Source organism: Neofelis nebulosa, chromosome 5, assembly GCF_028018385.1.
Source record: "Neofelis nebulosa isolate mNeoNeb1 chromosome 5, mNeoNeb1.pri, whole genome shotgun sequence".
NCBI classification, from domain to species: domain Eukaryota; kingdom Metazoa; phylum Chordata; class Mammalia; order Carnivora; family Felidae; genus Neofelis; species Neofelis nebulosa.
In genome coordinates, this window is record NC_080786.1 from 21,033,219 (window position 1) to 21,047,981 (window position 14,763).

The 14,763-nt window shown below is 37.9% G+C and overlaps 1 long non-coding RNA gene across 1 annotated transcript in view; it reads right to left on the reverse strand.

Moving 5' to 3' along the window:
* The window catches only part of LOC131511758 (uncharacterized), a 197,393-nt gene that overhangs the window by 11,549 nt on the left and 171,081 nt on the right, over positions 1–14,763 (reverse strand). The window contains exon 5 of the long non-coding RNA XR_009261717.1: positions 7,187–7,278. This is a non-coding gene — a long non-coding RNA (uncharacterized LOC131511758). The remainder of the gene's footprint in view (positions 1–7,186; positions 7,279–14,763) is intronic.

Here is a 14,763-nt window from a genome sequence, read left to right on the forward strand (position 1 = left end):
TTCAGTTACTCTTGCCATAGGTATCAATAACACAGTTTTTGAAAATTTGAGCTGGAATTTTTTTTTTCAAATACAGAAATGCTTCCATCTCAGAAGATTCATCATTTGGCCACTGACAAGAGGAACTTACATAATCCCAATGGCAATTTAAACCAGTAATCCTTGATTTATGACTGCAAGAAGCATCCCAAAAGATACAACAGATGCACCCTTCACAAGATTCAGGATATTCACTTCCTGTATCAGCCTAAGAAAGCTAAGACCTTCAATGTCCCAGGCAGCAAGAATGGTATAGAGAAAATGGTATCTCTGTTTTTCCCGTAGGAATGTGAGTTGACTGCACTCACAGACCTGCTCATCTGTGACACTGGGCAGGCATTGTTGGATTGGGACTTTTCTAGCACTAACAGGACACAAATGTTGAGACAACGAAAGCCCCTTATGGAAGTTGACCCCTTATGATATGCTCCCCTCCAAGTTGGCATACTTGGACAGAGGATGCTGCTTCTTGGATTCACAACCTATTCATCTGTCTGCCAGATGCATGCCAACACTAGCATATCCTGACTGGCAGAGACCCAGAGGGAATATTCTCACTGGTCACAAAGCCAAGTGCTTGAGACATAGTGTAAGATGAGAAGAAAACCCATCTGGCTTATTGTTTCCTCCTTATGACAACACAGAAGACCAAAGAACTCAATGGCCGTCTCCTAGAGGAAAAAGAATCAGTAGAAAATAAGAATATTCACTGAGCAGGGAAAGAATGATAAGGAGGCAGGTAGGCAGAAGCTTGGATTTGCTGCCGCTGCTCGTGGAACTGTGACACATGTGAGGCTCCTTAGGTAGAGTGGCCCAAGGATAGTGACAGAGAAATCTACTCAGAAATTGAAATTACCATAATAAAGTACCCATGTCTGAAGCCTTCAGGTGAGCTCACCATATAATTCAGCATGGTTGAGTTGCAGATGTGAGACATTTACCATTAGTCTACCTTTAGACGCCATAACCAGGGAAACTTCACTGTTTTTGAATGAAACTTTTTTTTACTTTTTTAAAAAAGTTTATTTATTTATTTTTGAGAGAGAGAGAGAGAGGAGATAGAGATCTGAAGCAGGCTCCAGGCTCTGAGTTATCAGCCCAGAGCCCAACGTGGGGCTGGAACCCATGAACCATAGATTATGACCTGAACTGGAGTCAGATGCCCAACTGACTGAGCCATCCAGGTGCCCCAGAATGAAAATTTAAATTGAATATATTCTTAAAATAAATGTTTGTGACTGATTCCACTAAGATGGCATCTTTGTTCTTTTTGTGAGGGAAAATAAAGTCAGTAATAATTCAGCAACTGCTGATAAACAATACACTACTAAGAGAATGCTGGGACAGGAGGGTGAGTCCAAGTATACCTCTGTGTCACAAAGCCCAAGCCAGACTGCATTTGAAAGGTAAGAGGAGAAGGTACACACTGACCACATTTCCCCTCCCCGAGGCCATCACAGTACCATGCACAGAGATCTCCCATGAGCTTCTGATTCGTCTAGTGGGAAAAGAGAGCCCAGGGGAGACCAGCAGTCTTAACTTTGTGGGAGCCCCTACTCTGCTTTCATCCCACAGCAATTACAGATACAAAAATCCTCAACAAAGCATTAGCACAGCAAATCCAACAATACATTTAAAAGATCATTCACCATGATCAAGTGGAATTTATTCCTATGATGCAAAGGTGGTTCAGTATTCACAAATCAATCCATGTGATGCATTACATCAACAAGAGAAAGGATAAAAAAAACCAAATGATCTTTTCAATAGATGTAGAAAAAAGCATTTGATGAAGTACAATATCCACTCATAAGAATCCTCAACATAAGTAGGATTAAAGGGAACATACCTCAACATAATAAGGCTGTATATCACAGACCCACAGCTAATATTGTACTCAGTGGTAAAAAATGAGTGCTCTTCTTCTAAGATCAGGAATAAGACAAGGATGCCCACTCTCTCCAGTTTTATTCAACATAGCACCAGAAATGTTAGCCATAGAAATCACACAGCAAAAAGAAATACAAGGTATCCCTATTGGTAAGGGAGAAGTAAAACTGTCACTATATGTAGATGACTCCACCAAAAAAATATTAGAAGTGATAAATTCAATGATGTCACAGGATACTAAATCAATATACAGAATTCCATTGAATTCCTGTACACTAATGAAGCAGAAGAAAGAAATTAAGAAAACAATTCTATTTACAATTGCACCGGAAATAATAAAATACCTAGGATCCTAAGGAGGTGAAAGACCTATATTCTGAAAACTGTAACACATAGATGAAAGAAATTGAAGATGACACTAACAAATGGAAAGATATTCCTTGCTCATGGATTGGAAGAATATTATTAAAATGTCCACACTACCTAAAGCAATCTACAAATTTAATGCAATCCCTATCATAACACCAACAGCATCGTTCAGAGAACTAGAACAAATAATCCTAAAATTAGTATGGAACCACAAACAACACACATAGCCAAACCCACCTTGAAAAGGAACAACAAAACTGGAAGTATCACAATCCCCGATTTTAAGACATGTTACATTGCTGTAGTATCCAAATAATATAATACTGGTACGAAAATAGACACATAGATCAATAGAACAGAAAAGAAAACCCAGAAATAAACCCATGATTATATGGTCAATCTTTGACAAAGGAGGCAATAATATGCAGTGAGAAAAAGACAGTCAAATGGTGTTGATAAAACTGGACAGATACATGGAAAAAACAAAACTGGACCACTTTCTTACACCATTCAAAAACAATAAATTTAAAATGGATGAAGGATCTAAATGTGAGACCTGATACTATAAAAATTCTAGAAAAGAGCACAGGCATTAATTTCTCTGACATTAGCCATAGCAGTATTTAAGGGAACAAAAGCAAAATAGACTATTGGGACTACATCAAAGTAAAAAGTTTCTGCACAAGGTAAACAACCAACAAAACTGAAAGACAACCTACTGAATGGGAGAATATCTTTGCAAATGACTTAACTGATAAAAGGTTAGTATCCAAAGTATATAAAGACCATACACAACTCAACACCAAGAAAAACCAATAATCCAATTAGAAATGTGAAGACTAGAATACACATTTCTCCAAAGACCAATAGTTCACCAACAGACACATGAAAAGATGTTCAACATCACTCATCATCAGGGAAATGCAGACCAAAACCACAATAAGATATCACCTTACACCTGTGAGAGTGGCTATAATCAAAAACACAAGAAACAACAATTATTGATGACAATGTGGAACAACAGGAACCCTCATGCACAGTTGGCAGAAATCAAACTGGTGCAGCCACTGTGAAGTATGGAGGTTCCTCAAAAAACTAAAAATAGAAGTACCATATTATCCAATAATTCCATTACTGGAATATGAAAACATTAATTCAAAAAGATAGATGCACACCTTTGTTTATTGCAGCATTATTTACAATAGCCAAATTATGGAGGCAGCCCAAGTATCCATCAATAGATTAATGGGTAAAGAAGAAGTGGTATGTATATATAATGAAATATTATTCAGCCATAAAGAATGAAAAATCTTGCCATTTGCAATGGCATCGACGGATCTCGATAGTATCATCCTAAGCAAAATAAAGTCAGTTATAGAAAGACAAATACCATATGATTTCATTCATATGTGGACTTTAAGAAACAACTAGCAAATAACAAAAAAAGAGACAAACCAAGAAAACAGATTCTTAATTATAAAGAACAAACTGACAGCTACCAGAAGGGAGGTGGGCGGGGTGGGGAGGTGGTTGGATAAAATAGTTAAAAGGGATTAGGAGTACACTTACACAATAAACCCTGAGTACAGAATTGTTGAATCACTATATTGTACACCTAAACCTAATATAACCTAACGTAATAACGTTAACTATACTGGAATTAAGGAAATCACTTTCTGTGCTCATCCATAAAAACCACTCCTCATCCATTCACTTTCTATCATGAAATTAAAGCAATTCAGTCCTATCTTCAGGTTCCACTTCTACTTCTAGTTCTCTTGCTGTTTCCACCACATCTGCAGTTACTTCCTCCACTGAAGTCTTGAACCCCTCAAAGTCATCCATGAGGGTTGAGATCAACTTTTTTCCAAACTTCTGTTAGTGTTGATATTTTGCTCTCTTAAATCAAAAATCCTCTTAATGACCTCTCTAATGGTGAATCCTTTCCATAAGGCTTTCAATTTACTGATCCATCAAAACAATATCTATGGTAGCAATAGCCTTGCAAAAAGTAAGATGTTAAGTCAAAATGACTTCTCTGTTCATGTGCTGCAGAATGTATATTGTGTTAGCAGGTATGCAAATAACATTAATCTTGTACATTTCTATCAGAGCTTTTGGATAACCAGATGAATTGGTAATAAGCATTAATATTTTGAAATAAAGCTTTCATTCTGAGCAGGTCTCAACAGTTGGCTTACAATATTTAGTAAACCATGTTATAAACGGATGTCCTGTAATCCAAGCTTTGTTGTTCCATTTATAGAGCACAGGCAGAGTAGACATGGCATCATTCTTAAAGCCCCTAGGGTTTTTGAAATGGCCAATGAGCATTGGCCTCAACTTTAAGTCATTAGATTCATTAGTCTTCACCAAGAGAGTCAGCCTGTCCTTTGAGGTTTTGAAGCCAGGCATTAACTTCTCCTCTCTAGCTATGAAGATCCTAGCTGCTGTCTTCTTCTAATAGCAGGCTATTTAATTTACATTTAAAATGTCTTTAGGGTAGCCATCTTCCTTCATGATCTTAGCTAGATCTTCTGATCACTTGCTGCAGCTTCTACATCAGCACTTGCTGCTTCTTCTTGCTCTTTTATGTTCTGGAGGCAGCTTCTTTCTTTAAATCTCATGAGCCAACCTCTGCTAATTTCAAAGTTTTCCCAAACTCTTGCAGTTTCCTTACCTCTCTCAGCCTTCATAGAACTGAAGAGAGTTAAGGCCTTGCTCTGGATTAGGGTTTGGATTAAGGCAACTTTGTGGTTGGTTTGATCTTCTGTTCAGACCTTCAGACTTTCTCCACATCAGTAATAAGGCTGTTTTACTTGTTCATCATTCATGTGTTAACTGGAGTAGCACTTTTAATTTCCTTCAAAAACTTTCCTTTGCATTCACAACTTGGCTGTTTGAGACAAGAGGCCTCGATTTCAGCCTGTCTTGACTTTTGACATACCTTCCTCACCAAACTTAATCATTTCTAGCATTTGATTTAAAGAGAGATGTGTGAGTCTTCCTTTCACTTGAACATGTAGAGGCTATTGTAGGATTAATATTTGGCCCAACTTCAATATTGCTGTATCTCAGGGAATAGGGAGGCCTGGAGTGCGAGGGAGCCCGAGGGAGAGCATGGCTGCTGAGGGGAGCAGTCAGAACACATAAACATTTATCAATTAAGTTTACAGTCCCAGGTGAGTATGATTTGTAGTGCCCAAAACATTTACAAGAGTAACAAAGATCACTGATCACATGGGGTGCCTGGGTGGCTCAGTTGGTTGGGGGACCGACTTTGGCTCTGGTCATGATCTTTCAGTTTGTGAGTTAGAACCCTGTGTCAGGCTCTGTGCTGACAGTTCTGAGCCTGGAGCCTGTTTCAGATTCTGTGTCTCCTCCTCTCTCTGCCCCTCCCCTACTCACCCTCTGGGTCTCTCTGTCTCTCAATAATAAATAAACGTTTAAAAAAAAATCACGGATCACCATAACAAATGTACTAATAAAAAAGTTTGAAATATTGTGAGATGACCAAAAAATGACATAAACAAGCAAGTGAGCAAATGCTGTTGGGCAAATGAAGCCAAAAGACTTGCTTAAACACTGAGTTTCCACAAACTACATTTGAAAAAAACTGTAGTATCTGCCAAGTGCAATACAGAAAAGCACAAAACAAAACAAAACAAAAAAACAAGTATGTCTGTGATATCCAAGATTATAAGGAGCTTACATAAATCAATAGCAATAAAACAAATAATCCAAGTAAAACAATGGGCAAAGGACACATTTTTTTCAAAGACAGTATATGAATGGCCAACACGCACATGAGAAGATGTTCAGTATCACTAGTTATTAGAGAAATGCAAATTAAAACCACAATATTTTATCACTTCACACATGTTGGAATGGCTGTTATCAAAAAGACAAGAGAACGCAAATGCTGGCATGGATGTGGAGAAAAGGGAGGCCTTGTACGCTCTTGACGGGATTGTAAACTGGCACAACCACTATGGAAAATGGTATGTAGATTCCTCAAGAAATTAAAAATAGAATTCACCACATGAGCTAGCAATTCCATTCCTGGGAATATATCCAAAGGATATGAAAATGCTAACTAAAACAGCAATCTGCACCATGTTTATACCAGCATTATTTACAGTAGCCAACACCTGGAAACAACCTAAGTGTTTATTGATGCATGAATGGCCAAAGGAGTTGTTGTATACATATACAATGGAATGTTATCCAGCCATAAAAATAAGAAAATGATAATATTTGTGATAGCATGGACGGACCCTGAAGGCAGGCTAAGCAAAGTAAGTCAGAGAAAGGTATGACTTCACTTTATGTGTAATTTTAAAACAAAACAGAACAAAACCCCATATGGAAAAAGAGATCATAGTTTTGGTTACCGGAAGTAGGGAGTGGGGAGAAGGAGAATTGGAAGTGGGTGGTCAAAAGTTATAAACTTCCAGTTTTAAGATAAATAACTACTAGTCCTGTAATGTACAGCATGAGTACAGCTATTACTGCTATCTAATATACAGAAAAGTTGAGTATATTCTAAGAGTTCTCATCACAGGGAGAATTCTTTCTTCTATTTTATCTATATGAGATGTTGGATAGTAACTAAACCTTTTGTGGTAATCATTTCACAATATTTGTAAATGAAACAATTTTGCTGTGCATCTTATACACACAGTAATGTAGGTCAATTATTTCTCAGTAATACTGGGGGAAAGTGTGCCCATAATAAATCTTTACCAATGTCACTATACCCAAGGCAAGTGTGCACACAAACTGGTTCTCCCACTTGGAAGGGACAAGTTTAAATTTTTACCTTCTGCTCTTGACTGGGCACTACAGTGTGAGATCAGGGAGAACGGAGTTTGGTAATAATTCTTACCCTTTGCCAGCTTCTGCCAGTTTTCCAGGTTCCTGTCTGCAGGCTCTGAAGTGAGTACAGTGTCTCAGTAGGCTCCATCATGGGTCACTAAACTGTAGGTGAGGAAATCCAATTATCTCTTTCCCCTTACAGGTTCTTGGTTGAGACCTCCTGTAGTAAAAGACATATAAATACTGGGAAAATAAATATAATAATATGTATTCTTCTCCTATACATGGGAAATATTAAATTCCCAGGAAAACTGAGTAATTCCCTGACTTGACCCAAGTTACTTCCTTAAATACCATCTTTAGTTAAGACAAAAGATGTGTGTGTGGAGTCTAGTTATGGCAAAGCACAGGAAATGAGGATACGATTGTTATGCAGATTTAAGTCCCTGTTGTCTCCACTGGTAAGAGTTTCCAGAAATTTTTAACACCTCTTTTCCTGGTAGAGACAGGGAAACACCTTTACAAATGAAGATTTCCCTCGTAAATGCCTCTTACAAAAAGGTAACTTCTATTTGGTTTTCAGAGCTTTTCCTGTATCAGCAGTTTCTTAAAAATATCCAGCTTGAAAAGTCCTTATGCCAAAGAGGCACTTTTGGGTGTTAGATTTGCTCCCCTTCAATATCAACTCTTACCAAAATGTTCAGCCTTCTGGATGCCCAGATCCTAATTTTGGATCTGCCATCACCCACAATTGCATAAGCCACATCTTTAAAATCAATCTCTCCCTCTCATCTAATATCTATATCTGTATCTAATATAATCTATATATATCTATAGGATATGTTTTATCTGTTAAATAAAAATTAAAATACTGTTGATAACATTAGCTTATGTGTGATGAAATAGGAATTATGGTAGCATTAGCAATTGGAATGACATGTTCTTTAACATATTATAATGGCTGATAGCTCTTTTTCCTTAAGCAATTTGACAATGCATTACAAGTGTTACAAAAATGTTTGTATCTTCCAATCCTTCAGTAAAACTTCTAGACTCTCTTCTAAGAAGCTCATTCAAAATTAGAGAAAAATATCAGTACACAAAATCTTAAGTTTTAACATTTGTATTATTTTCAAATTTTCACTATTATAAATTATGGGGTAACAATTATGGTACCATCATCTACTGGGACATAATATAGAAATTAACATTAAATATAATTAATGAATATAACATTTTTAAACCCAAAATAAACAGCCCAACTTTTACATATGGTCTTATCACCATTTGTATAAAATATATACGTATGACAAAAGGCTTGAAAAATCATTTTAAACTGGCAATCTTAGCAGCAGCAAAACATTCAAATGAGCTTGGATATCTTTTGTTTTGGTCACTATTTTCTGAATTTTCTGTTCAATAATTATTTTTTAAAAATTTTAATTCCAACGAGTTTTCTTTAAGCACATTTTTAACAATTCTTCTTTAATTTCAGCTTATTTTTTGATTAAGAGTTCTAGGATATAGAAAATGTTGGGGTTTGGAGCTGATGGCCAAGAAAGAATTCTGAGAGCCACACATCTTCAGTGCAAAAAGGTGGTCTTATTAAAACATGGAGACAGGATCGGTGGGTAGAAAGAGCTGCACTGGGGTTGTGTTGGGTGACTAATATACCTTATAATTATGTACCTTCAGGTTGGGAGGGGGCTAGGGATAGTGCAAGTCTCTAAGGTATTTTGGAAACAAGGTTTCCAGGACCTTGAGGTGCTAGCTGCTGTTAGGAAAATGTCATTTATTACCGTTTAGTAAAAACTCAGTCATGAGACCCTTCAGATGTATATCAAGAGGCTATAAGCTTAGAGTATGATTGCCAACATATATCTTGGGAAGGTAGATATAAAGGAAGTTTCCAAAGGAATTTTTATATGTTGAAGTAGACTTACAGGATCCTGGGGGTCAGGATAACCTTAAGCTAAGATTGCCTTTTGCCCCTAGCAAAGTGTAATCATCCAGGCAGCTGAGCTCCTAGAGGAATGTCACTCTGCCTGTCTCAAAGACTTGTCATTGGGCTGTAAGTTGTAAGGAAATCTAATTTTCCATTTACCTTTGTTTCCCATATCATACTATATTTGGAAAAATAACTTTCATTTTTATAAAAACCACTTCTGTAATTGACACCTACTTTTTAGTCAACTAGGTCATAATCAAACTACTGGAAAAAGGAACAAAAAAAACTTGCAAATTTTAACTGTAGATAAACAAAAACTGGTAGAGAATTTCAAACGATGAAAGTATGCAGTTAAAAAGTTAATGAAAAATAAACTATATGATGAACTACATAGATAGCAAAGGTAATTTTCTTCACACATACAACCTTGAATTTATTCCAATCTTTTTTTGAGAAAGTTTGCAATGTAAGCATATACTAATCAACCTCACTTGGGGTGATGGTGTTCCCTAAGTGGGCAACATAGTCAATTAATGCAAAAAAGAGATGAAGTCCGACCAAGGTCAGAAATATATGAATCTCCATAGTGCAACCTAGCTTGGAGGCAGCTGAGGAATTAATTATACCTGAATTTGAGAAGAAGATGAAGGTCAATCACTATTTCAGTTATTTAACCTCAGAGAATTATCTCTATCTTAGATCATTCTGGAAACTCATTAACAGACCTAGAGGATTAGTCTCTTCTCCAAAACTTAGGTTGGAAATAATGGACTAACAAGCAGAAGCTATGACATGGCAAACTCTAATTAAAGGAATTATTTCTATGATGGGAACTAGAGAATTGATTTTGAAACTACTTGGTCTTATTAAACACAAGGAGGTGATGAAGTGTTTTGTTTTTTGGTTTGTCCCCCCTCTCTCCTAACTGGAGAACTAGCCAATAATATTCTGGGAAGCTTTCGACATCTCTAAGAGGAGTGGATTCTAACATCAAAATACAGCTTTCCTTTTTGTGAAAATGATGAGCTTAAAATCAATGAAATATATAGTGTTTCTTGTAAAAGGCACTATATTAAACTCAATATAATTTTATTTATAAATATAAAATTTGGTAAGTATATGTTTCTTAACAATTCCTATTCAAGAAGTAGAGCCAATGATCCATGAACTCTAGGATTAAACTCCCTTCTTTATACAGAAATAAAACTAAAGTACCAAAAAAATTCTGTCATTATTCCAGACAAAATACTAAATATCTAGATAATATAGAACCAGAACCAGCTGTAGCTCAATCAGAATTTAACCTTGCATACTGACACCTCCCTACTCCCTCCCCCCCCATACATATTACCATATTGTTAAGAAACCTACCTGGTTATAGTGACATCTTACTAAAAGAATATTCTATGGAATAGATACCAAGTATATAACCACTAGACATTTTTTTCAGTGTTTTCAGTATTATGGGTAATAGATATATATTTGCAACAAAAATCTGAATGGCCCAGTTAGGCACCTATCTATCTCTGGTTCAATTGTCAATGACCAAGGGACCAGTCAATAGTGAAGACATGGTTTCTGGGCACCTGAGGGTCATTTCTAAATTTTAAATTCCTAAATTCCAGTCTCTCTGACATTCATGCTGAGAGTTGCTCACTTCAGTCTTGGAAAACATGAAATATGTAAATAGGGAGATGGTGAAAAAAGAAGGCCCGATGAAGTGAGAGGGGGACATATTTCATGAAGAGTTTATGGGAAAGCAAAAGGAAAACAGTTAATCAAAACTAAAAATGAATGTGTGTTTAAGTGTAATAATTGGATAAGAAGGGAGGAAACAGATTATGAAATTTATTGAATATTATGACAATAATTTTGAGATGATAGAAACCACATGATGGAAAGTTTGAGTTTGTGAATCACCATTTGTGAAGGTCCTGCACTAAAGAGGTCACCCTAATAGACTTTGTATGACTGATAAAAAAAAATATAGGATATATGATGCCTCTTAGATTTCTAATAAGTTCTCAGGAGGTAATGATCCTGCTATTGAGAACACAATTTGAGAATCATTGGTTCAGGCAAACTAGAAAAATCAGGTAGTTCTTGCAAAATGCAGTTCATTGCTGAATTAGAATGGTAACAAAAAAAATTAAAAGTGAAAATAACAAACATGATCAAAGAAGAAGTTATGTATCTTATACAAAGTTTATATTATTTGGTGGCTAATTGCCAAAAAGCAAAGTATTTTTTATGTTGGATATTTTGAGCCTAGGTGACATTGAATGTTCATTCTTTTTGACTAGGTAGCTGTCATATGGCTTTTTTTTCCTTTCCACTTTTGGAAAGTCATTTTACTGTCTCCAGTATTCTATCTTCAGTTCAGCCTATCTATCCATTAAAATTAATCATCCTTCTAAATTACAGTGACATTATCACCTCAGACTTCCCCCACACTTATTCAAGATTTCATTGTTTACTATCAGGAACAACCAAATCCATCTTGTTGCCCATACTGTTTTAACTGGTTTTCTTGCTTCTTTTCCCTTTAATACTTTATACTTACCAAGTAGGAACGTGAAGGAACAGTCATCTCTGCAGAAGATGTGAGAATCCCTGGAGCTCTAGTGCTTTTTTCCAGAAACTGAGAGGTGGCTGCTGCCTTAGCTTAAAGCAGAGCAAGTCCAGAAGACTCCAGTCTCTGCCAAGAAGGCACTGATTTCTCAACATGTGAGGGTCAGCCCTCTTAGTACAGTGACTCCTGACACTTGAATAGGCACTGGTTTTCCATCATTAATTATAATTGTGGCTGTCTACATTGCTGACTCCTTGGATTAGAAGGTTGGAGGTGGTGAGCTGTGATGAGGGTTAATGGCTAAGTCAGCAGAAGTCATTCCAGATACAATCTTAACACTGGGATGAATGCAGTAGCTGTTTTTGAACAAAGCAACTCCAGCTCTGAGAAAGGTCTTATCATGGTAAATGGCAAGTAGCTCTCTAAGGAAGTGAACTCTTGTGCTCTGATCCTGATGTACCCTTCCATGTGTGTGGAACCACAAGCCACAAACCCTGTCTCTAGATCCCAGGTCTACAGACCCTTTGTGGAAAACAAGGACTTTCCCTGTAGAAGGATGAGCATCCTTCAATCAAACACCACAGACACAGATTAGACCTCAACATAAATTAGAGGGCTGCTCCTTTTCCTACAAAGGTATGTTCCAGAGTCTTCATAAGCTGTCCTTATCGAAATAAATCCAATAGAAGTTTTGGGTTGGTAAACACATGGAAATCTGGGGAGAGTGGCCCACTTAGAGCAGGGAAGCTCCATGTTCTTTCCCACATACCTTGCCTATGTATCTCTTTCATCTGGCGGCTCCTGAGTTATATCCCTTTATAATAAATCAGCAACATAGCTTCTAAATAAGAAAAATGATGTAGGAGTGATATCACCAAGATAGTGACAGAAGTCATTCCTGATTTTGCTCCCCCCTGACAAGAAGAACTAACAAATATTCATGGACAAGATACCATTGAGAGAATTTTAGAATATGGAGGGGAGGCTGAAGCATCTCTCCTGAACCAGAGAGACTAAAAATTCCTTCATTTGAAGGGTAGGATAAATAATAGCTACACACTGTATTGTCCCCTGTCCAGGTCAGTGCAGCACTACATGGAGAGGTCTCCTATGAGCCTCCAGTTCCTGCAGTGGAAAAGCAGCCCGGGGGGCTTCCAATCCCCCAACATTTTGGGTTGCTTCATGGGAGCCCCAAATCTGGCCTTGACTGACAGAGATGGCAGGAAAATCTGCAGGTCTCACACACTAGGAATCTGACAGTGACAGAGAATTATGAAGGCCTTGCAATAACTAGCATACAGATCTTGGCAGATCAAATTCTTTCTTGCTATATCCTACTAGTAAAACCAACCAGTGGTTTTGCTTATTTACAGAACCAAGTTGGTGGTGCTATCTGACCAGGAAATTTGTTGGGGTATGGATCTGCCTAATTCAGATGCTCAAATGAGAAGTTTTGCTGGTCCCAGAGCCTGGTTTGCCTATGCCCAGGCAAGGGGCTAAGTCATAGCCACCCCCACTACGGACAGTGTCTCCTGGCTCCAGCTGGCCAGAGAGACTTGTGACAATACCTGGAAGCTATGTAACCAGTAAATCTTAAGCTGAGAGAGGGAAGAGATAATACTGTCCCCCCTGCCCCCCCCCCCCCCCCCACACAGAGCAAAACCAGTACCAGGCCGCCTCCTGTGTTCTGCTACACCCTGGCGGCAGGATTAATTTATTATCAAGGCTGAGGGTATCCTCCTGGGCCAATCTGAACCAAAAGCCTTGAAAAAAACCTCAAAGTTGCCTAGACTGACAGCGGCCTAATACACTTATGCAAGAAAGCCAAAACATACCCACTATGACTCTCAGGCCCCATCTGACCTAAAAAGTTCATAAGCCAGAAACACTGAAGCCAAGAGACAGGCAGGCAAAGCCAGTAGTTGTGTTCATCCAGAGAACCTGGGCCACACATGACAGCTTGAGTTAAGATAAAAAGCATTACCAGCTGAAGACCTGCTTCACCCCCTGTGCCCAGGCAGTAAAACTATTTATGGCCCCACTCATTACTGAATGCAGTCTTTAGCCCGCCTGAGAGGGGAATATAATCAGAGCACAGAGGAAGCTGCATAGTTCATCCAACAGCCCTGCTTACCAGGAGCACAGCCTATGGCTTTGCCCATCTGTAGAACACAACTTATTTCTTTACCTGACTGGGAAAGTCAGTGCACTATTGCCCAGTTTCTGTCCCCAAAGATCTGTACAAACCCTGAGTCTCATCCTGCTTTCCTATCAGGGCAGAAAAGCTAATTTATAATCCCATCTACTACTGAATATAATAGTCCCAAATATCTATTAAGTGTCAACAGGACAATTAAGGTCACTGGACAACTGCAGAGCCCATCTTAAAGCCTTACTTGGATAGGAAATGAAGCCAGCAGTCCTATCCAACTGTTCTTAACCAGTGGCACACTCCTCCATCACCAAAATCAGAGTTCAAAGAGTTGCCTTGCTCAAAAACAGACCCTAATCATAGGCCCCAGCTGCTAAAGGACATTAGTAGCAAACATACCCAGAAACCCAAATTGACCTGATGGGGGTGAAGAACTATGTCTGCCAAAGCTAACCTATGAAGTCTAGAAAAGAAAACTACTTATTCAAATGAACAGATACCAACATAATGAATCAAGGATCACAAAAATCCAGTAAGTATGATGCCATCAAAGGAAATAAGGCTGTGACAACTAACTCTCAAGAAATAGAGATGTATGTATTGTCAAAAAATTCAAATAATCCTCCTAAAGAAGTTTAGCAAAGTATGAGAACACACAAATATTAAAATTAGAAAAACAATGCATGGACAATATGGGTTCAACAAAGAAATAAAAGACCTCACACGCCCTTGCCCCACTAAAAGAGAAAGACTTTCAGAAGCAGATTCAACCATGCAGAATGGCTAAAAACTTCCCAAACCTGTGAAATGAATGAACATCCAGATTAATGAAACACACATAAACCCAATAAGTTGATTTAAAATAGGGCTACACTGGGGCACCTGGCTGACTCACTTGGTTAAGCATCTGACTTTTGTTGGCTTGATTTTGGCTCAGGTCATGATCTCATGGTTTTTTAGTTCAAGCCCCATGTC